Consider the following 24,648-nt stretch of genomic DNA (forward strand, 5'->3'; position numbering starts at 1 on the left):
CCTGTCAGTAATTCTAGGTTTCTTTTTTCTTTATGTTAAATAAATATGTAGTTTGGAAGTGATTTCTGTTTTACTGTATATAGAGAAAACTGTGAAACCCTAAATTAGAATAAATATTTGTCAGCCCATACTACAGCATTTTTAACACTGGGGAATGCTTTCCCAAAATTTTTTTTTTTTTTTTTTTTTTTTAAGACAGAGTCTCATTCTGTTGCTCAGGCTGGCTGGAGTATAGTGGCTCGATCTCAGCTCACTGCAACCTTCGTCTCCTGGGTTCAAGCGATTCTCATGCCTCAGCCTCCCAGGTAGCTGGGATTATAGGTGTGCACCACCACACCCGGCTTTTTTAAATTTTTAGTGGAGATGGGATTTCGCTGTGTTGGCTAGGCTGGTCTCAAATTCCTTTGCTTAAGTGATCCACCTGCCTCAGCTTCCCAAAGTGCTGGGATTACAGGCGTGAGCCACCACGCCCGGCCTCCGAACCTTTTCTTTTGGTCCTCTCAAAAGCCAGGCGTGGCGGCGGGCGCCTGTAATCTCAGCTACTTGGGAGGCTGAGGCATGAGAATCGCTTGAACCTGGGAGGCAGAGGTTTCAGTGAGCCAAGATCACACCACTGCACTCCAGCTTTGGTGACAGAGCGAGACTCCATCTCAAAATACAACAACAAGAGGAGTTTGGGGCAGAAAGATGTTGTTTTGCTTGGTTTAAATACCTGTGTGCGCAGAGATGGGGCAAGAACCCAAGTATCTGGGTCCCAGCCTTTTTACATCCAGGTCAACTGGTCTCAAATTTGTTTTGAGCCCCCTGTGGGGCTATTCATGCAATGGGTGACATTCTCATGTCCCTCATGCCTTTGAGCACACCCAGGGGCATGCCCATCTGTCCTTTTAAGGAAGTATTTTGAACCCAGAATGAGGGATAGTGAATCTGATTTAATTTGTTTTTAACTTGTAAATTAGGGAGCCCACTCTGGAGTCAGGAAGAACTGCATTTGAGTCTGGATTCTATTATGTATTGGTTGTGTGACCTTGGCAAATTAAGCCTCTCTGCACTTCAGTTTACTGTTTTATAAAATGGGAATGATAATAGTCCCTGCACTGAAGAATTATGGTGAATATTAAATAAGACAATACAAGCAGGCCAGGCACAGTGGCTCACACCTGTAATCCCAGCACTTTGGGAGGCCGAGGCAGGCAGATTGCTTGAGCCCAGGAGTTCAGGACAAGCCTGGGCAACATGGCGAGACCCTGTCGTCTCTATCTGAAAGAAAGAAAAATAATTTTTTTAAAAAAAGATAATGCAAGCAAAATTCTCATTATGGTTTCTAGCAGTTCAATAAGTATTAGCCATTATGATGACTATTAGTATTTGTTGAGCCCCTCACTACTTTGTTGATTTTTAGTGAGATATTGATTGTAATGTTCTGTGGCTGAGAACCACTGTAGGGTCAGACCTCCATAACCATAAATTTCACATCCATGGATTCAACCAACCATGGATAGAAAATATTCCAGAAAAAGTCTGGGCGAGGTGGCTCACACCTGTAATCCCAGCACTTTGGGAGGCCAAGGCAGACAGATCACAAGGTCGGGAGTTCGAGACCAGCCTAGCCAACATGGGGAAACCCTGTCTCTACTAAAAATACAAAAATTAACCAGGCATGGTGGTGTATACCTGTAATCCCAGCGACTCGGGAGGCTGAGACAGGAGAATCGCTTGAACCCAGCAGGCGGAGGTTGCAGTGAGCCGAGATCACACCATTACGCTCCAGCCCGGGTGACAGTGCGAGACTCAGTCTCAAAAAAACAAAACAAAACGAATATATATATATGTATGTGTGTGTGTGTATATATATACATATACATATATGTTCCAAAAAAAGAGGCATCTGTACTGAACATGTACAGACTTTTTTCTTGTTATTCCCTAAATGATACAGTATAACAACTATTTACTAACATTTACAATTTGAACAATCTAGGTATTACTTAGGTATTATAAGTAATCTAGAGATGATTTAAAGTATACGGGGGGAGGAAGTGTGTAGGTTATATGCAAATGCTATACCATTTTATATCAGGGACTTGAGCATCCACAAATTTTGATACCTGCAAGAGGTCCTGGAACCAATCCCCCATGGTTACTGAGGCATGGCCATATTTAGTCATAGTGCCTCAGCCAAAATGAACAGGTATCCTCGCCTCCAACTTTGTTTCCTTGGGCCCAGAAGAAACCCCTCCTTGATTGCCCCCACTGCACACACATGCACACACACACATACATGTACTTCTGCTTCTTTCTATCTTGTTCCAGGTTGGTAACTCTCCATCAGTGTAGGGTCCAGGTGTTTCTTGACTGTTAAGGACCCTTGAGTGTGGTCATTCTTTTATTTTTATTTTTATTTTTTTGAGACAGAGTCTCGCTCTCTTGCCCAGGCTGGAGTGCAGTGATGCAATCTCAGCTCACTGCAACCTCCACCTCCCAGGTTCAAGCAATTCTCCTGCCTCAGCCTCCCAAATAGCTGGGATTATAGGTGTGCACCACCGCGACTGGCTAATTTTTGTGCTTTTAGTAGAGACGGGTTTCACCATGTTGGCCAGGATGATCTCAAACTCCTGACCTCGGGTGATCCACCCGTCTTAGCCTCCCAAAATGCTGGGATTACAGGCATGAGCCACCGCAACCAGCCCAAGTGTGGTCATTCTGAACCTCCTTCCCACCAAAGATCCAGTACTCTTCCTCCACCATGAACTCTGCAGTGAGAACACAGGTATGGCATACCCAGAACTTGGGAGTAGAGTTATATTAGAGTAAAACTAGTGAGAAACTACAGATAGTGGTTGAGATGTAGAAGTCATTCAAGATATTGTAAACAGTGGTTTGGTGGTGTCAGGTTGGGGGCATATTTAAGAACCATCAGGTCGGCCGGGCGCAGTGGCTCACGCCTGTAATCCCAGCACTTTGGGAGGCCGAGGCGGGTGGATCACGAGGTCAGGAGATCGAGACCATCCTGGCTAACATGGTGAAACGCCGTCGCTACTAAAAAATACAAAAAATTAGCCGGGCGTGGTGGTGGGCACCTGTAGTCCCAGCTACTCAGGAGGCTGAGGCAGGAGAATGGTGTGAACCTGGAAGGTGGAGCTTACAGTGAGCTGAGATCGCACCACCGCACTCCAGCCTGGGCGACAGAGCGAGACTCCATCTCAAAAAAAAAGAAAAAAAAAAAAAGAAACATCAGGTTGACTAGGGCACAATAAGCCAAAGAAGAACACAGTGATTGGAAGAACACGTGAGGTATGATCGGATCCTGCAATGGGGAAGGGTGTGACGGAGTGAGCTGTGGTCACGGGATCCCCAGCCCTGCCTTGGAGGAGGCAGACCCTATCTAGTGACTCGTCCCGCGAGCAGGACTGGGCAAGGCCCTGGGTGCCTTAGTCCATCAGAGCTTGACACCACCGGCCCCTGAGCTCCTTCTCGTTCCCTAACTGCATTCCACTCTCGCGTAGCTCCTTTGGTGTATGACTTGGCTTCTGGTGTAACTTCTCACCCACAGAGGATGTGCTGACTTAGGAAGATGGACTTTCAGGCCACCTGTCAGCTGCATTTCTAATGATGAATTAATAAACTGGCATCTAGCTTACATATCAGTCTCTAAGTTTCACCAGTATGAGATAGAACCCCTTAGCTTGATCCAATAATAACACAAGCACTCTGTACAAAGCATTGTTCTAAGCATTTAACATGAATTAACTCATTTAATCCTTACAACAAGCCAATGAGGTATGATTTACACCCCACCCTTTTTTTTTTTGAGACAAAGTCTCACTTTCTCTACCAGGCTGGAGTGCAGTTGCGCAATCTTGGCTCACTGAATAGCCTTAACCTCTCTGATTCAAGCAATCCTCCCACCTCAGCCTGCCTAGTAGCTGGGACCACAAGCACACACCACCACGCCCGGCTAACTTTTGTATTTTTTGAAAAGACGGGGTTTTGCCATGTTGCCCAGGCTGGTTTCAAACTCCTGATCTCTAGCGATCCTCCTGCCTCGGCCTCCCAAAGTGCTGGGGTTACAGGCATGAGCCACCACACCTGGCCTTATCCCCATTTTATAAATGAGAAAATGGAGACCCAGAAAAGTTACATAAATGAATGTTTGCTCAGGTCTGCCCAGCTAGTAAGACTCTGGGTTGGGCCTTGAACTAAGGTCACCTTGGGCCCAAAGCTTAAGCATGCCGACTTAGCACAGCGAGACACCCCAACCACGGACACTGGGGACATGAGGTAGAGGGACCTGGTGCTCTGTGCTGTGGTGACCTCTGAAGGTCATATCTGAACAGCCTTCCTGGGGCATACCACGTTTCAAAAGACTTTATCTATGAAACAAACCTAATTTGTTAAATAACAATTATTTTCCATAAAAATTTCATCAACTAATACTAATCATGGTTTCTGATCAGCCTTAAATAATCACAGTTGTCAACTCAAGTTATCTAATACCAGCTTCAAGAAAATAAATGTGGGCTGGGTGCAGTGGCTCATGCCTGTAGTTCCAGCACTTTGGAAGGCCAAGGCGGGTGGATCACCTGAGGTCAGGAGTTTGAGACCAGCCTGGCCAACGTGGTGAAACCCTATCTCTACTAAAAATACAAAAATTAGCTGGTCATGGTGGTACACACCTGTAACCCCAGCTACTTGGGAGGCTGAGGCAGGAAGATCGCTTGAACCTGGTGGGTGGAGGTTGCAGTGAGCCAAGATTGTGCCACTGCACTCCAGCCTGGGTGATAGAACGAGACTCTGTTAAAAAAAAAAAAAAAGAAAGAAAGAAAGAAAGAAAAGAAAAGAAAAGAGAAAAGAGAAGGAAAAGAAAAGAAAGGTGGCCGGGTGTGGTGGCTCACACCTGTAATCCCAGCACCTTGGGAGACTGGGGTGGGAGAATCGCTTAAGCCCAAGAGTTCAAGACTACCCTAGGCAACACAGTGAGACTCCCATCTCAAAACATTCTCATTCACACTTTTTTTTTTTTTTTGAGACAGAGTCTCGCTCTGTCACCTAGGCTGGAATGTAGTGGCATGATCTTGGCTCCTCATTCACACTTCTTAAAAACTGTCTTGAGGCCAAGTACGGTGGCTCACACCTGTAATCCCAGCACTTTGGGAGGTCAAGGTGAGTGGATCATTTGAGGTCAGGAAGTCGAGACCAGCCTGGCCAACATGGTAAAATCATGTCTCTAGTAAAAATACAAAATTTAGCTGGGCGTGGTGGCGCACGCACACCTGTAATCCCAGCTACTGGGAAGGCTGAGGCAGGAGAATTGCTTGAACTTGGGAGACGGAGGTTGCAGTGAGCCAAGAACCTGCCACTGCACTCTAGCCTGGGCCACAGAGTGGGACCCTGTCTCAAGAAAGGAAACAAATAAAAACCTTCTTGAACTTTTTTGCTCATTATATACAGTAGCTTTATTTTTCTGCAGTATCTTAGAAATCTTGTTTAGGGAAATTATCATGCTAGGAATTGTGAAATCATCTCTCTTTCTCCCCCTTCCCCCTAGTCCATCTTTATCTCTGTCTCTGTCTCTCTCTTTCTCTCTCTCTCATGGCGTTGTTTTCCCTGAAGCTTGTTGAGCACCGGAGATCCTATGTTTCTGAGACAGTGAACACATACACGAGTTTTGTGCAGCAAAATACATTCAGCCCCATAGAAAAGGCGAAATTAGGGTTGGCGTGGTAGCTCACACCTGTAATCCCAGCACTTTGGGAGGCCAAGGTGGGAGAATTGCTTGAGGCCAGGAATTTGAGACCAGCCTGGGCAATACAGAAAGACCCCATCTCTAAAAAAATTAAAACCCGCAAAAAAAGAAACCCCTTCCTCCTGAGTAGTCTCTTCCCCTCCTCCTCTGGCTTCCTATGGCACTTTGGTTCCACCCCTCTTGGTGAACTGGTTACTTGCGGCCTTAAAGGACCATCCTCTGCATGCAAGTTGCGAGACAAGAGGCCCTGTCTGATTCATCTTTGAATCCCTCGTAGGGCCAGCATTGAGCCAGGAACACAATGGCAATACTCAAAAGTATGTGGAAAGGAATATTCTTAGGTCTCCATAGCTGCACTTCTCTAGCCTCATGGGTCTATATCCCAGCAAGTCCATGGAAGTATTTGTACAATTAACAGCGCTGTGTATGGTTCCTTGCGTTGGAACAGCTGGTGCAGCTCCTTTGAAAGAAAGACTATGGCAAGCACTTATTTAGCATCCTCCCTCCCTCCCTCCTTCTCTCTCTCTCTCTCAATCTCTCAGATTGCTGTCACCCAGGTTGCCACTGAAGATATTAGTTGTGCCTTTCTGCTACTGCCTAATTTCAGGTAAAGCTTTCTCCTGATTTTGTTTTTGTTTTGTTTTTTTATAAAAGCAATTAGCGCACTGGTTGGATTTTTGAAAATTAAAAAAGTCCTGCTTCTTCTTCTTCATTCTTCCCCTTCCCTTCCTGAGTAATTCAGTCCTGACGCCATTAGGTGGAGAAGAATGGGGTTAGGTATCTGCACTAGGGTTGGGGGCTCCCTTGATATTTCAGAGCAGGATGTCCGACCCTGAGGAGAGCATCTGTGTAGGAAGGTTGCCCAGTGTGAGTGTCAGAGCCTGAGCAAGGTGAGGACATCCATGTATGGCCTGGTACCAGAGCGTCAGAGACTCAACAGCGTGAACCTGCAGCAATGGGGTGGGAGTGAAGCCCGGTGTGGAGAGTCAGAGCCCAGGAAGGGCCCAAGGAGGGCATTGCTGAGGAAGGAATGGCCAGGGCAGGGTGTCTGGCAAGGCTGGGATGCAGAGGGCATTCATCATTTATCGTAGGTGATGGGGAAAGCAACCCAGTGCAACCCAAGACTGAACAAAGTGAGAAGGGCACTGAGTGCGGAAGCGTGAGCAGTGACAGGAGACTGATCTAGAGGTAAACATGTGAGGGAAAATGAGAGCCAAGATTCTCACGGGTGGAGAAAAAATTACAAATATAGAAAGAAGAAGACTAGAATGAACTCTGTGGTGCTGGATCAAAAATGGAGATACTGGTGTGAACTCACGATTTCAATACAAAGAGGCAGATATAGAAATAAATACAGATTTAAGTGTGTATGTAAGCTCTGTCCCAGCTCTGTCCATTGAGAGGGTCTTGGAGAAGTGACACCCACGCCCCTCTCAATGAGCACACCCAGCATCCAGATCTTGGGTTCCTTTTTTTTTTTTTTTGAGACGAAGTCTCACTCTGTCACCCAGGCTGGAGTGCAGTGGCAAACATCTGTCTCCTGGGTTCAAGCAATTCACCTGTTTCAGCCTCCCGAGTAGCTGAGATTACAGGCACCTGCCACCACGCCCAGCTAATTTTTTGTATTTTTAGTAGAGACAGGGTTTCACCATTTCTCCGGGCTGGTCTCAAACTCCTGACCTTGTGATCTGCCCGCCTCGGCCTCCCAAAGTGCTGGGATTACAGGCGTGAGCCACCACATCCGGCCCCAGATCTTGGCTAAATACCATTCTCTACTATAAGGTACCAGGGCTCCCTGGTGAAAAGCCTGAGACAGAAATTACAGGATGAGCCTAGGACTCTTATACTAGAAAGCAAAGAAGCACTGAAACAATGATGGGGACATCTAAAAAGGATACAGGGCTGGCACAGTGGCTCTTGCCTATAATCCCAGCACCTTGGGAGGCGAAGGTGGGCAGATCTCTTGAGCCCAAGAGTTTGAGACCCCTGTCTCTGCAAAAAATACAAAAATTAGCTGGTGGGCTGGGTGCAGTGGCTCACGCCTGTAATCCCAGTACTTTGGGAGGCTAAGGCAGGCGAATCACCTGAGGTCGGGAGTTCCAGACCAGCCTGATCAACGTGAAGAAACCCCGTCTCTACTAAAAACACAAAATTAGCCAGGCATGGTGGTGCATGCCTGTAATCCCAGCTACTCAGGAGGCTGAGGCGGGAGAATCACTTGAACCTGGGAGGTGGAGGTTGCAGTGAGCCAAGATCGCACCATTGCACTCCAGCCTGGGGAACAAGAGTGAAACTGTCACCAAAAAAAAAAAAAAAAAAAAAAAAAAAAAAAAAAAAAAATTAGCTGCTGTGGTGGCGTGCACCTATAGTCCTGGCTACTCAGGAGACTGAGGTAGGAGGATCAATTGAGCCTGGGAGCTCGAGGCAGCAATAAGCTCTGATTGGGCCACCGCACTCCCTGTCTCAAAAAAAAAAAAAAGAAAAGAAAAAAAGACAAAAAAGTCAGCTTGAGGTGCTCCCACTTCAGATTAGGGACTGTTTGAGCATCAGCATAAATAATGATAAGTCTGAGGGTGGTGGGTCATGCCTATAATCCCTGCACTTTGGGAGGACGAGGTGGGCGGATCACTTGAGGTCAGGAGTTTGAGACCAGCCTGGCCAACATGGTGAAACCCCGTCTCTACTAAAAATACAAAAATTAGCCAGGCGTGGTGGTGTGCACCGGTAGTCCCGGCTACTTGAGTGGCTAAGGCAGGAGAACTATTTGACCCTGGGAGGCGGAGTTTGCAGTGAGCCAAGATGGGGCCACTGCAATCCAGCCCAGGCAACAGAGTGAAGCTCTGTCTCAAAAAAAAAAAAAAAAAATATATATATATATATATGTATGTGTATATATATGATAGCAATGAATTATAACCCCTGAATAAAGTAGAAAACCACAGGTTCATACTGATATATATAAATACATTAATACAGTAAAAATTTAATGAGATACATATGTTGAACATATCTGCACCCCAAACATTAATTCACTATGGGGGCGGGGAAGAGTCACTTTGCAATGAAGGAGCCTGGCAGACACTGCTTTAATCAAGTAATCGAGTGAACATCATGAATAAGGTGATAAATCAGCATCTTGTACCACCCGATAGGAGGCAGTCAGAAGAACACAGCATCGCTTCTGTGATATTCTTGCCAAAGTTGCATAACCTGAATCTAAGCCCAAACTGAGGGACGGTCTACAAAATAAACATCCTGTACTCTTTCAAAATGTCAAGGTCAAGAAAAGACAGATAAATTGTTCCAGAGGGAAGAAGAGATTAAAGAAATATAACAAAATGTAGTATGTAATCTACACTGGCTTTTTTTTTTGTTTTTTAAGAGACAGGGTCTCACTCTGTTGCCCTGGCTGGAGTTCAGTCATGAAATTATAGCTCACTGCAGCCTCAAACTTTTGGGCTGAAGCAATCCTCCCAGCTCAGCTTCCCAAATAGCTAGGGCTACTGGCACTCACCACTGTGCTGGGCTAATTTTATTTTTGTAGGCATGGTTGGGGGTCAAGGTTTGCTGTGCAGGCTGGTCGTGAACTTCTGGCTTCAAGCGATCCTCCCACTCAGAGTGCTGGGATTACAGGCGAGAGATACAATGCCCAGCCAGGAATTTTTTTTTTTTTTTTTTGAGATAGAGTCTCACTCTGTCACCCAGGCTGAAGTGCAATGGTGAGATCTCGGCTCACTGCAACCTCCACCTCCCAGGTTCAAGCACCACCATGCTCAGCTAATTTTTGCATTTTTAGTAGAGACAGGGTTTCACCATGTTGGCCAGGCTGGTCTTGAACTCCTGACCTCAGGTGATCTGCCAGCCTCCGCCTCTCAAAGTGTAAAGTGTTGGGATTACAGGAGTGTAATCCCAGGCCCAGCCAATTTTTTTCGTTTTGTTTGTTTTTTAGTCTCGCTCTGTCGCCAGGGTGAAGTGGAGTGGTGCGATCTCAGCTCACTGCAACCTGCGACTCCTAGGTTCAAGTGATTCTCCTGCCTCAGCCTCCCAAGTAGCTGGGACTACAGGCACCCGCCACCATGCCCAGCTAATTTTTGTATTTTTAGTAGAGATGGGGTTTCATCATGTTGGCCAGGATGGTCTCAATCTCTTGACCTCGTGATCTGCCCACCTCGGCCTCCCAAAGTACTGGAATTACAGGCATGAGCCACTGCGCCCAGCCAATTTTTTAAAATTTAACTTAATTTATTGAGACACTAAACAAAACTGGAATGAAGTTTGAGGATTAGATAGAGATATATCTAGGTTAATGTCTTGATTTTGATGGTTGTGCTGTGGTTATGTAGCAGAATGTTTGCATGAAATATACTGAAGTATTCAAGAGTGACAGGGCATCAGATTGGCTACTTACTTGTAAATGGTTCATGGGGTAAAAAAGCTATTTGTTCTGGGACTACAGGCGCCTGCCACCATGCCCAGCTACTTGGGAGGCTGAGGCAGGAGAATGGCATGAACCCGGGAGGCGGAACTTGCAGTGAGCCAAAATCATGCCACTGCACTCCAGCCTGCGTGACAGAAGGAGACTCTGTCTCAAAAAAAAAAAAAAAAAAAAAGAAAGAATAAAAAAAGCTATTTGTTCTGTACTTCCATTTTTCTGTATGCTCAAGATTGATTATAGCTCATTGCAGCCTTGAACTTCTGGACTCAAGCAATCCTCCCATCTCAGCCTTTCAAAGTGCTGGGATTATAGGCATGAGCCACTGTATCCAGCCCAATTTTCTTTATAGAAAAATACAAACAGCTGGGCGCGGTGGCTCACGCCTGTAATCCCAGCACTTCAGGAGGCCAAGGCAGGCGGATCACCTGAGATCAGGAGTTTGAGACCAACCTGGCCAACATGAAGAAACTCAGTCCCTACTAAAAATACAAAAATTAGCTGGGCGTAGTGGCACACGCCTGTATTCCTAGCTACTCGGGAGGCAGAATCACTTGAACTGGGGAGACGGAGACTGCAGTGAGCCCAGATCCCGCCACTGCACTGGGGCCTAGTGGGTAGAATGAGCCTGAGGCCTGGTGACAGAATGAGACTCTTGTCTCAAAACAAACAAACAAACAAAACAAAAAAAACAAAAAACAATGTTTTTTTGATTCAGGATCCAATTCAGAATCCCATATTGCATTTAGTCCTTACATCTATTTAGGCGTCCTTTTATTTGGAACAATTCTTTAGTCTTTATCTTTCATGACCTTGACATTTTGGAAGAGTGCAGGGCATTTATTAATTTGGGCTAGTCTGGTGTTTTCTCGTGATTAGATTGGGGCTATGCATTTTTGGCAGGAACACCACGGAAACGATGCTGTTCCTTCTCAGTGCATCTTATCAGGAGGCATGTGATGCCAATTTGTCCCATTACTGCTGATGTTAACTTCGATTACTTGGTTAAGGTGGTGTCTGCCAGGTTTCTATGCTGTAAATCACTATTTTTCCCTTTGTAATTAACGAGTTTCCTGTAGAGAAGAAATATGTAATTTTTATCTAATACAAATTATCGATGTTTTGCAAGAATAATTTGTTCTTTTGAAGCTTTGAGTCCTTGAGATTTTCCACACCATTGTTTTCTATTGATAGTATCATTTTATTTTTATTTAGGTCTTTAATCCATCCAGAATTCAACCTGTACGTACTGTTGTATAGGAACATGGTTTTCGTTTCTCTCCATAGAATGAGCCAATTTTTCCAACATTACCTATGAAACAGTCTGTCCTCTCTTCAGCGATGGTGATGCCACATTTACGCACATGATGTTCTCATTTATATTACATTGTGGGTCAGGTTCTGTTTTGGTCTCTTTGTTCTTACACCCGTACCATCCTGTTTTGATTACTGTAGATTAGAATCTTTTTTTTTTTTTTTTTTAAGACAGAGTTTCACTCGTCTCCCAGGCTGGAGTGCAGTGACACAATCTCAGCTCACAGCAACCTCTGCCTCCCAGGTTCAAGCAATTCTCCTGCCTCAGCCTCCTGAGTAGCTGGGATACAGGTAAGCGCCACCACACTCGGCTAAATTTTTTTGCATTTTTAGTAGAGATGGGGTTTCACTATGTTAGCTAGGCTGGTCTTGAACTCCTGACCTCAAGCAATCCGCCCACCTTGGCGTCCCAAAATGCTGGGATTACAGGTCTGAGTCACTGCACATGGACTGATTACCGTAGTCTTTAGTCTTGTAGTATGTCTTGATATCTGGTAGAGCAAGCCTCATTCCTTTTTTTTTTTTTTTTGGAGTTGGAGTCTTACTCTGTTGCCCAGGCTGCAGCGCAGTGGCACAATCTGGGCTCACTGCAACCTCTGCCTCCCAGATTCAAGTGATCCTCCTGCCTCAGCCTTCTGAGTAACTGGGACTACAGGCACATGCTGCCTGTGCCACCATGCTCGGCTAATTTTTTGCATTTTTAGTATAGAAGGGGGTTTCACCATGTTGGCCAGGCTGGTCTTGAACTCCTGACCTCAGGTGATTCACCCACCTCGGCCTCCCAAAGTGCTGGGATTACAGGTGTGAGCCACTACACCCTGCCCAAGCCCCACTCTTTACTCTTTTTATATATTGACTTTGCTAATTTTGAAAATGAACTTCCGCAAATAAATACTAAAGTAAGTTTAAGTTTTTCAGAAAATTCCCATGGATTTTAGGTGGAATTGCATTGAATATACACATTAACTGGGGAGAACACTAATATCATTTGTTATTAAGCCATTCTGTCCAAGATAATGAAATATCTCTCTATTTTATTTGGATCATCTTCTGTGCCCTTTGAGTTTTTTTCCCCCATAACGCTTCTATTGGACTTTGAGTTATAATGTTTTCTTCAGAGTTTGCTGTGTTTTGCTTGAGATGGAGTCTTGCTCTGTTGCCCAGGCTGGAGTGCAGCAGTGTGATCTCAGCTCACTGCAGCCTCCGCCTCCCGGGTTCAAGCAATTCTCCTGTCTCAGCCTCCCAAGTAGCTGGGATTACAGGCACCACCACCACATCTGGCTAGTTTTTGTAGTTTTTAGTACAGATGGGGTTTCACCATATTGGTCAGGCCGGTTTCGAACTCCTAACCTCAGGTGATCCACCTGCCTTGGCCTCCCGAAGTGCTGGGATTACAGACGTGAGCCACCACGCCTGGCTATAGAGGTCTTATATTAATTAAGTTCCTAGATACTTTATAGTTTTTGTCATTATTGTGAATGGCTTCTTTGATTGTCATTTTCTAGTTGGTTACACCTGGTATAGAGATATGCTATTGAGGCCAGGCACAATGGCTCACACCTGTAATCCCAGCACTTTGGAAGGCCAAGGCGGGTGGATTACTTGAGGCCAGGAGTCCAAGACCAGCCTGACTAACACCGTGAAACTCTGTCTCTACTAAAAATACAAAAATTAGCAAGGTCTGGTGGCGGGCGCCTATAATCCCAGCTACTTGGGAGACTGAGACAGGAGAATTGCTTGAACCCAGGAGGCAGAGGTTGCAGTAAGCCAAGATCAGACCACTGCACTCCAGCCTGGGCAAGACAGCAAGACTCCATCTCAAAAAAAAAAAAATAGATACACTATTGATTTTTGTAGATCTTCTATCTGGCTACCTTGGTGAATTCTCTTACTAATTACAACAGCTTCTTGACTCTATTGGTATTTTGAAGTATACCACATAAATAATTATGGTGTTATGTATATGAATACATACCTATAAATATTTTTACATGTGGCTAGCTATATCTACAGTAAGCTACACATGGATTCATACTGATGACTCCAACTTCAATCCATTACTGCATAGATCATTCTGACCTTTCCCCCTTGCTCACCTACATGTTCTCATTCTTTTTTTTTTTTTTTTTTTTGAGATGGAGTCTTGCTCTGCCACCCAGGCTGGAGTGCAGTGAGACGATCTTGGCTCACTGCAAGCTCTGCCTTCCGGGTTCACGCCATTCTCCGGCCTCAGTCTCCTGAGTAGCTGGGACTACAGGCGCCCGCCACCATGCCTGGCTAATTTTTTGTATTTTTAGTAGAGACAGGGGTTTCACCGTGTTAGCCAGGATGGTCTCGATCTCCTGACCTCGTGATCCGCCCACCTCGGCCTCCCAAAGGCTGGGATTACAGGCGTGAGCCACTGCGCCCAGCCTACGCTGTCATTCTAACAGCAAAAACCTGCCTCTTGGCTGGGCACAGTGGCTCACGCCTGTAATCACAGCACTTTGAGAGGCCAAGGAGAGCAGATCACTTGAGGTCAGGAGATCGAGACCATCCTGGCTAACATGGTGAAACCCCGTCTCTACTAAAAATACAAAAAATTAGCCAGGCCTGGTGGCGGGTGCCTGTAGTCCCAGCTACTCGGGAGGCTGAGGCAGGAGAATCACTTGAAACCAGGAGGTGGAGGTTGCAATGAGCTGAGACCTCGTCACTGCACTCCAGCCTGGGTGACAGAGCAAGACTCCGTCTCAAAAAAAAAAAAAAAAAAAAAAAAAAAACTACCTCCCACCATGCACCACTGGAACTTAATTGTTCAAATCCAGGATACACGTGGAGTGATCTCAACAATTGTTAACCTATTTCCTCAAGGAAACAGCTGTATCCACAAGAGTACAGTACTTGTGTACAGTTCATTTTACCTTTAGTCTTACAGACTCTACACATTTCCAATCGACTTAGGTCAGCACCATTCTCCCCACTACTCTTCTTCACTGCAGTTATTTCATACGTTTGTAATACAGGTAGATTCTTTTATTCCATTCTTCACTCCATCCTGGGATCTCTCAATCTCCTAAATGATTTTTTAAAATTTGCATACATGATGTTTTACTCTTTGAGCTGTAAGGATCTATGGGTTTTGACAAACACATAGTGTCACGTATCTACAATCACAGTATCATACAGAAAAGCTTCAATGCCCCCCTCTGAAATTTCCTGTGTTTCCTCATTTAACCCTCACTGCCCCCTCCCTCCCAAACCCTGGCAACCACTAATTTGTTTGTTATTTCTATAGTTTTTCCTATTCCAGAATGTCATATAAGTTACATTATACACTCGGTAGCCTTTTCAGACTGACTTCTTTCGCTTAACACCGTGCATTGAAAATTCATCTATGTATTTGTGTGGTTTGATAGCTCATTGCTTTTTATTGCTGAATAGTATTTCATTGTAGAGATGTATCACAGTTTGTTTACCCATTCACCTATTGAAGGATATTTTGGTTGCTTCTACTTTTCAGCAATTCTGAATAAAAATGCCATAAACATTTATGTGCTAGTTCGCTAGTTTTTGTGTGAACACAAGTTTTCCCATCAGCTGGGTAAATACCTAAGAGTGTGATTGCTGGATTGTGGGTAAAACTATGTTTGGTAAAACTATGTTCGGCTTTGTAAGAAACTGCCAAACTATCTTCCAAAGTGGCTGCATTGGGCCAGGTGCACTGGCTGACGCCTATAATCCCAGCACTTTGGGAGGCCGAGGCTGGCGGATCACCTGAGGTCAGGAGTTCAAGACCAGCCTGACCAACATGGCGAAACCCTGTCTCTACTAAAAATACAAAAATTAGCCGGGCATGGTGGAGGGCACCTGTAATCCCAACTACTCAGGAGGCTGAGGCAGGAGAATCGCTTGAACCCAGGAGGCGGAGGTTGCAGTGAGCCGAGATAGCGCCATTGCACTCCAGCCTGGGCAACAGAGCGAGACTGTCTCAAAAACAACAACAACAACAAAAACCGAAGTGGCTGTATCATTTTACATTCCCGCCAGCAATGAATGCGCATTCCTGTGTCTTCACCTCCTTGTCAGCAATTGGTATTGTCAGTTTTCTGATTTTTGCCATTCTGAAAGATGTGTAGCAGTTATTTATGGTATTTTCAAAGTGTTCTTTTTGTTATTTATTTTTAGTTGTACTGCATAATGGTTAGGGAACATAGTCTATGTGATATTGATGTGGATCTAATGGTGGAATGAATTTTGGTCTTTCTTTGTGACCTAATGCATGGCTTATTTTTGTAAATCTTCTGAGTGTACATGAAAAGAGTATTTCCTGTTTGTGCAATCCAGCAGAACACAGGAGTTCAGAGCATAAGCTTTGGAGTCAGCCTGCGTAGTTTCCCATCCTGCTCTAAGGTTAGTAACAATATGAGCTCAGGCAAGCTTTGCTTTACTCCCTATGCTTCAGATCCTTTAATAAATGGAAATAATAACAATAGTATCTACCTTTTAGAGTTATCGTAAGGATTAAAACAGCTACTATTTGTAAAGTACCTAGAACTGTGCCTGGCACTGTAGTAAGCATGATATAAATGTTTGTAAAATAAAGTAATGTATCTAAACTTATTGTATATTTTAAGTCTTTTACTATTTTCTTTCTTTTTGTTTATTTATTTTTTATTTTTATTTATTATTATTTTTTTTGAGACAGAGTCTCGCTCTGTCACCCAGGCTGGAGTGCAGTGGTGCAATCTCAGCTCACGGCAACTTCCGCCTTCCAGGTTTCACCATGTTGCCCAGGCCGGCCTCAAACTCCTGGCCTCAAGTAATCTGCCCACCTCAGCCTCCCAAAATGCTGGGATTATAGGCATGAGCCACCACGCCTGGCCAGCTCACTAATTTTCCTTTTTTAATTATTGTGGGTAAATAGCAGGTGTATATATTTACGGGGCACATGAGATGTTTTTATATACCATGTTGCCCAGGCTGGTCTCAAGCATTCCTCCTGCCTTGGCCTCTCAAAGTGCTGAAATTACAGGTGTGAGCCACCGTGCCTGGCCTTTTGTTTTCTTTTTTTTGAGACAGAATTCCGGTCTTGTTGCCCAGACTGGAGTCCAATGGCGCGATCTCAGCTCACCACAACCTCTGTCTCCTGGGTTCAAGCGATTCTCCCGCCTCAGCCTCCCGAGTAGCTGGGATTACAGGCATGCGCCACCACGCCCAGCTAATTTTGTATTTTTAGTAGAGATGGGGTTTCTCCATGTTGGTCAGGCTGGTCTCGAACTCCCAACCTCAGGTGGTCCGCCCTCCTCGGCCTCCCAAAGTGCTGGGATTACAGGAGTGAGCCACCATGCCCTTGTCTTTTCAACAAGTGGTGCTGGAGCTATTGGATATCCACAGACAAAACTAACAAACAAAAACTTGACCTAAACCTCATACCTTATACAAAAGTTATTTCAAATGGGTCGAAGATTTAAATGTAAAACTATAAAACTTTTATAAGCTAACTAGAAGAAAATATCTGGGATGTAGGGCTTAGTGAAAAGCTATTAGACATGATACCAAAAGTATGATCTATAAAAGAACAAAACAATAAACCGAGGTTTTGGCCGGGCGCGGTGGCTCACACCTGTAATCACAGCATTTGGAAAGGCTGAGGCAGGCAGATCACCTGAGGTCGGGAGTTCGAGACCTGTCTGGCCAACATGGTGAAACCCTGTCTCTACTAAAAATACAAAAGTAGCCAGGCATGATGACAGACCTGTAATCCCGGCTCCTCGGGAGGCTGAGGTGGGAGAGAATCACTTGAACCCGGGAGGCAGAGGCTGCAGTGAGCCGAGATCACGCCATTGCCCTCCAGCGTCGGCAAAAAGAACGAAACTCCATCTCAAAAAATAAATAAATAAATAAATAAACTGAGGTTTGGATTTGTGTTGGTGAGGCTGTGGGGAAATAGAAACCCTTACACATTGCTGATGGAAATGTAAAATTGTCCAACTGGTGTGGAAAACTTCAACGAGTTAAACACAAAATTATTCTCTGACCTAGCAATTCTATTCCTGGGTGTACACCCAAAATAACTGAAAACAGTTGTTCAAACAAAAACTTACATACCAGTGTTCATAGCAACATTATTCACAATAGCCAAAAGGTGGAAACAACCCAAACTTCTATTTACAGATAGATGGATAGATAAAATGTGGGCTATCCATACAATGGACTATTATTTAGCCATAAAAAGGAATGAACTGGCCAGGCGTGGTGACTCACGTCTGTCATTCCAGCAATTTGGGAGGCCAAGGTGGGTGGATCACCTGAGGTCGGGAGTTTGAGACCAGCCTGACCAACATGGAGAAACCCTGTCTCTACTAAAAATACAAAAAAATTAGCTGGGCGTGGTGACGCATGCCTGTAATCCCAGCTACTCGGGAGGCTGAGGTAGGTGAATTGCTTGAACCCGGGAGGCAGAGGTTGCAGTGAGCCGAGATCACGCCACTGCATTCCAACTTGGGCAACAAGAATGAAACTCCGTCTCAAAAAAAAAAAAAAAAAAAGGAATAAACTGATTAGTACTACAATGTGGATGAATGTTGAAAACACTATACTAAATGAAAGAAACCAGACACAAAAAGTCATATATTATAGGATTCCATTTATATGAAATATACAGAATAGGCAAAGCTACAGAGACAGCCATATTGGTGGTTTTTAGAGACTGGGAAGAGGGGAAATAGAGAGTGACTGCTTAATGGATACAAGGCTTCCTTTTGGGGTGAGGAAAATGTTCTGGAGCTAGATAGAGGTGAATGAGTGCACAATATTGTGAACGGGGCCAGGAGGGGTGGCTCACACCTGTAATCCCAGCATTTTGGGAGGCCGAAGCAGGCAGGTCGCCTGAGCTCAGGAGTTTGAGACCAGCCTGGCTAACATGGTGAAACCCCATTTCTAATAAAAATACAAAATTAGCCAGGTGTGGTGGTGGGCGCCTGTAATCCCAGCTACTTGGGAGGCTGAGGCTGGAGAATTGCTTGAACCCGGGAGGCAGAGGTTACAGTGAGCCCAGAAGGCTCCATTGCACTCCAGCCTGGGTGAAAGAGTGAGACTCCATTTCAAAAAAAAAAAAAAAAATCAATCAATCACTATTGCAAATGTGCTAAATATCACTAATGGCAAATTTTATGTTATGTATATTTTACCACAATAAAAAATAGTGCATTTTACTACATGTAAATTATACCTCAATAAAACTGATGTAAAATATTATTTAGGTAATTAATGGATGCTAAAACTGGTGGGTGAAATTTTGATGACGATTAGAATAGTTACATACAATCAAATTGTCTCCCTACAAAGGTACTTATTTAATTATAAAAAGAAAAATAGTAGCATTATAGTGGAGAAATCTGGCAAGCAACACCCGTGATGGTTAATTTTATGTGTCAACTTGAAGTGTTTTTGAATGAGATTAACACTGAAATTGGTGAGTTTTGAGTAACCACATTGCCCTCCAGAATATGGGTGGGTGTATGAGTCACAGTTCTCCAGAGAGACAGAACCAACAGGGGATAGATGATGGATGAATGGATGGATGGATGGATGGATGGATGGACGGATGGATGGATGGATGGACAGATAAATAGATAAATGGATGAGAGGGGATTTATTAGGCGAATTAGCTCACATGACTATGGAGGCTGAGAAATTCCACAACCAGCCCTCTGCAAGCTGGAGACCCTGGGATGTGGCAGTCCAAGTCCAAGTCCAAATCCAAAGGCCTAGAGCCAGGGAAGCCAATGGCGTAACTCTCAGTTTGAGGCCATCGACAACCTGAGAACCTGGGAGGCCTCTGGTGTAAGTCCCAAGGCCAGAGAGCCTAGAGTTCTGATGTCCAACGGCAGGAAAAGGAGTGTCCCAGCTCCAGGAGAAGGAGACAGAGGAAATTCTTTTCTCTCCTTTTTTGTTCTATGTGGGCCACCAGCAGATTGGATGGTACCCTCCCACAATGAAGGCAGATCTTCCCTACTCAGTCCACTTACTCACACGCCAATCTCTTCTAGAAACACCCTCACAGATGCACCCGAAGGAATGTTTTACCACTTCTCTAGTCTTCTTTTTTTTCCAGACTATAGTCAGGCTTCTTTTTTTTTTTTTTTTTTTTTGAGTTGGAGTTTCATTCTGTCACCCAGGCTGGAGTGCAGTGGCGTGATCTCAGCTCACAGCAACCTCCGCCTCCCAGACTCAAGCAATTCTCCCACCTCAGCTGGGATTACAGTTGTCCACCACCACACCTGGCTAATTTTTGCATTTTTAATAGAGACAGGGTTTTGCCATGTTTGCCAGGCTGGTCTCAAACTCCTGACCTCAGGTGATCTGCCCACCTCGGCCTCCCAAAGTGCTGGGATTATAGATGTGAGCCATCTCGCCTGGCCCCGGCTTCTGAATAGGTCTTCCTTAATTTAGTCAAGCTAAGACCCAGAGTTAACCTTCACAATGTTCCTCATCTAATCACTTGAGGCCTGAACAGAACAAAAAGATGGACCTCCATGAGAAAGAGGAAGTTCTCCAGCAGGCTGCCTCCAAATTTCATCTGCACCATCCGGTCTCCTGGGTCTTTAGCCCGCCAGCCCGCACTGGACTTGCCTGTACAAGCACACGAGCCAATTCCTTATTTTATATATACGTGTTCTCTCTCTCTCTCTGTTGGTTCTGTTTTCTCTGGAGAACCCTAACACACCACCTTATTGAAAGGATCAAAGTTAAAATCGCCAGTAACAGTAACTGACATGTACATCCTCCCAATGAGATATAGTGAGAAGGATACAATGTCACTTATGCGGTGTTCCTACGGGAAGTGCATATCCTGAATCTAATTATGAGGAAACAACAGACAAACTCAAACTGAGGGACATTCTACAAAACAACTGGCCAGTACTCTTCAAATGTGTCAGTGTCACAAAAGACAAAAAGGAGAAACTACTCCCAGTAGAAGACTCTTAAAGGCTGGGAGCGGTGGCTCACACCTATAATCCCAACACTTTGGGAGGCTGAGGCAGGCAGATCACTTGAGGTCAGGAGTTTGAGACCAGCCTGACCAACTTGGTGAAACCCCATGTCTACTAAAAATACAAAAATTAGCTGGTCATGATGGTGGGTGCCTCTATTCTCAGCTACTCGGGAGGCTGAGGCAGGAGAATCACTTGAACTGGGAGGTGGAGGTCAGAGTGAGCTGAGATTGCGCACGCACCACTGCTCTCCAGCCTGGACGACGGAGTGAGATTCCATCTCAAAAAATAAAAATAAAAACAAAAACACAAAAATTAGCCAGGCATTCTGGCGTGCACATGTAGTCCCAGCTACTCTGGAGGTTGAGGCATGAGAATCACTTGAACCCGGGAGGCGGAGGTTGCAGTGAGCTGAGATTGAGCCATTGCACTCCAGCCTGGGCAAAACAGTGAGACTGTGTTTCAAAACAAACAAACAAACAAACAAATAAAAAAAACTACCCCCCCACACACCAACTGGCTGGGCATGGTGGCTCACACCTGTAACCCCAGTACTTTGGGAAGCCAAGGAGGAAGGATCCTTTCAGCTCAAGAGTTCAAGACTGCAGTGAGCTATGATTGTGCCGCTCCACTCCAGCCTGGGTGACAGAGTGAGACCCTGTCTCTGAAAAAAAAAAAAAAAAAAAAAAGGAAGAAAAGAAAAGACAAACCGAAGTGTTTAGGGGTAAAGAGGTAGGATGTGTAAAACTTAATTTGAAATGGTTCAGAAAAAAATGCTTTATTTGCAACTTTTGAAGAAGTTTTGAAGTTATTTTGAAATACAAAGTTTAAAAATTAATTGTTTAATTGTTTGACGTCTTTCGTGAGGGGAGGGGCTACCACTGTCTTGTTTTCTGCTGTAGTTCCAGCTCTAGCACACCGCAGGCTTCAACAAGAAATATTTCTTGAGTGAACAAATGAATGAATGAACTAAACCATCTTCCACTTTGGGTTTCAGGCAGGGGCTGGGATTTTGGAAGTCAAGCTTTAGACAGCAAGAGGCAAAATTCCTCTTTTTCTCTAGGTATATCTCTTCTGGAGCTCCAATCTGAGAGGGCAGATCATCTATAGTTTGGGGAAACAAGACCTCTGCCCTCCAAAGGCTGACAGGCAGCCCTCAAGCAGGAGATAATTGAGTTGTGCTTTGCAACAAGAAGACCTGGCTGAGTGCCATTTTGTAAGTCGGTTCCCTAAGGTTCACCCTATTCCCCACATCACCACCACCCTTGGTTAATTTTTTTTTTTTTAATTTTTAATTGTTATGGAGATAGGGTCTCCCTATGTTGTCCAGGCTGGTCTCGAACTCCTGAGCTCAAGGGATCCTCCTGCCTTGGCCTCCCAAAGTGCTAGGATTACAGGCATGAGCCGTCATGCCAGGCCAGTTAAGATTTATTGATATGTTCTATCCCCAGTCTGGGCAGTGGCATCCTGGGGGCCGAGTTTGAATCTTCCCTCTTGGGCCAGATCAGAGGAAAAGCAGCACTCTGCAGGCCAGCATGGTGGTGGCTGAGGTGAGCAGATGTCTGGACAGGGACCTTGGTTGCCACAATACATTATAAATATATACAATATTTGTCAATTTAAAAATTAAAATGCTGGGCATGGTGGCTCCCGCCTGTAATCCCAACACTTTGGGAGGCCGAGGTGGGCAGATCACCTGAGGTCAGGAGTTTGAGACTAGCCTGACCAACATGGTGAAACCCCGTATCTACTAAAAATACAAAATTAGCCGGGCGTGGTGGCAGGCGCCTGTAATCCCAGCTACTTGGGAGGCTGAGACGGGAGAATCGCTTAAACCTGGGAGGTGGAGGTTGCAGTGAGCCAAGATCGCACCATTGCACTCCAGCCTGGGCAACAAGAGCGAGACTCTGTCTTAAAAAAATAATATTAATAAATTAAAAAAAAATTAACACATTTTTTGTTTTTGAGACAGGGTCTTGCTCTGTCACTCAGGCTGGAGTGCAGTGGCTCAACCACAGCTCACTGCAGCCTCAACCTCCTGGACTCAATCAATCCTCCCACCTCAGCCTCCCAAGTAGCTGGGGCTACAGGTATGTGCCACCACACCCAGCTAAGTTTTAAATTTTTTGTAGAGATGGGATTTTCCCATGTTTCCCAGGCTGGTCTTGAACTCCTGGGCTCAAGTGATCCTCCTGCCTCAGCCTCCCAAGTTGTTGGGATTATAGGCATGAGCCACTATGCCAAACCTTAATTAATTTTTTTAGCGACAGAGTCTGGCTTTGTTGACCAGGCTGGAGTGCAATGAAGTACAATCATAGGTCATTGTAACCTTGAACTCCTAAACTCAAGAGATCCTTTTGTCCCAGCCTCCCAAGTAGCTAGGACTACAGGCACACACCACCACATCTGGCTAATTTTTTATTTTCTTTTTATTTATTTATTTATTATTATTTTTTTAAGAGATGGGGGTCTCACTATGTTGCCTGGGCTGGTCTTGAACTCCTGGCCTCAAGGGATTCTCCTGCCTTAGGCTCCCGAAGTGCTGGCATTACAGGTGTGAGCCACTGCCAGCCAGTTAAAAGCTTTTATAATATCCATTACTATTACTCTTGTAATGCAGCACTTATCTCAAGCTACTGTAACTGTATATTTGTCTGCCCTTTTCACTAAAGTGTGAGACTCTCCTAGGCAGAGGCTAAGTCTTTTCAGCTCAATATCCTCCTACGGGCCAGGCGCAGTGGCTCATGCCGATAATCCTAGCACTTTGGGAGGCTGAGGCAGGCAGATTGCCTGAGCTCAGGAGTTCAAGACCAGCCTGGACAGCATGGTGAAACCCTGTCTCTACTAAAAATCCCAAAAATTACCCAGGCATGCTGGTGCTCGCCTGTAATCCCAGTTTCTCAGGAGGCTGAGGCAGGAGAATCACTTGAACCTGGGAGGCAGAGGTTGCATGCAGTGAGCCGAGATCGCTCCACTACACTCCAGCCTGGACGACAGGGCGAAACTCTGTCTCAAAAAATATATCTATATATCTATATCTATATGTATATCATCTATATCATCTATTCTCCTATGACTACCACGTAGCCCACCCCATGCTATCCCTCAGCCCGGCCTCAGATCTCCTGAAATCTGGTTCCTGTGCTGTCCCCTTCTGCCCTTGGCTGTCATGCTGCTGCCTCACCACCAGAGGGCCTTCCAGCTGGGCCTCAGAGACCCTTCTTACTACCCCACCCAAGGTGCCAGGCAGCCTGCACTGGCTCCCCACCCCCTGCCCCTCATCCTGCAGGGTGCCCTATGCTTTTTGTGGAGCCATTCACCTGTCTCTCCCTCCATTTGCCTCAGCTAAGGAGACCTTCCTAGCAAGATCTCAGGGTTGGTCCAGCTTTGCAGCAAAGTTTGACTTCTGCCAGTGTGTGCGTCTGGTCTCTGATAGGGATGCTATCTTCCTGGGAGGCTGTCTTACATCTAAGCTCTCCTCAGGACCAAACAGAAGGACCTCTTTTTCCATGTCCATGTGTCGGAGACCTCCCTAATGACTGCTATTTGCAACCTCGTGTTTGTCCAAGGGCTACATGTAGCTCTTGGTTCATTTGTAGAAGGGGCAGAGCACAAGGTGCTTGTGGAAAGGTGGCCACTGCCTGGACCTTTGTGAGGCCCTCAGGGCCAGGGCTGGTCCTACCTGAGGCCCTGGATCACCTGGAGGGACCATCAGCCCATCCACTGTTTCTCCCTAGGCCTGAAAGAGGGACCTCGTTCAGGATGAAGCTGAGAACAGACTCAGTAGAGAAAGGGGGAGAGAGGTGAATGGAACCATGACCCAGGCAGTATGGAAAGAGGGCTAGGACCCAGCTGGAGCTCCCTGTGTGTTGGGTACGCGTGACTGTGTCTGTGCTCCCTGTATCATTCCTGTGCATTTCCACCCATGAAATTCCCTGGGAAAAGGTCAAGCTCTCTCCACCATGCTAAGTAGGGTGAGCAAAGGAGATGGTTGGGGTTGAGGGCTCAGATGCTCAAGGAGGCAGGGATCCCCCCAGGGGATGATCCCTGGTGATAGTGATTGAAATCAGAAGGAGAGAGTTAATGCGGAGGAGTGAGAACCATGGGCCCGACTCGAAAGCTCACTTCCTACTGGCTGTCCTCCATCCCCAGCTCTCCTCAAGCTCTCTCTGCAGAATCTC

The sequence above is a fragment of the Gorilla gorilla genome, chromosome 2 (assembly GCF_029281585.2).
Source record: "Gorilla gorilla gorilla isolate KB3781 chromosome 2, NHGRI_mGorGor1-v2.1_pri, whole genome shotgun sequence".
Lineage (NCBI taxonomy): Eukaryota > Metazoa > Chordata > Mammalia > Primates > Hominidae > Gorilla > Gorilla gorilla.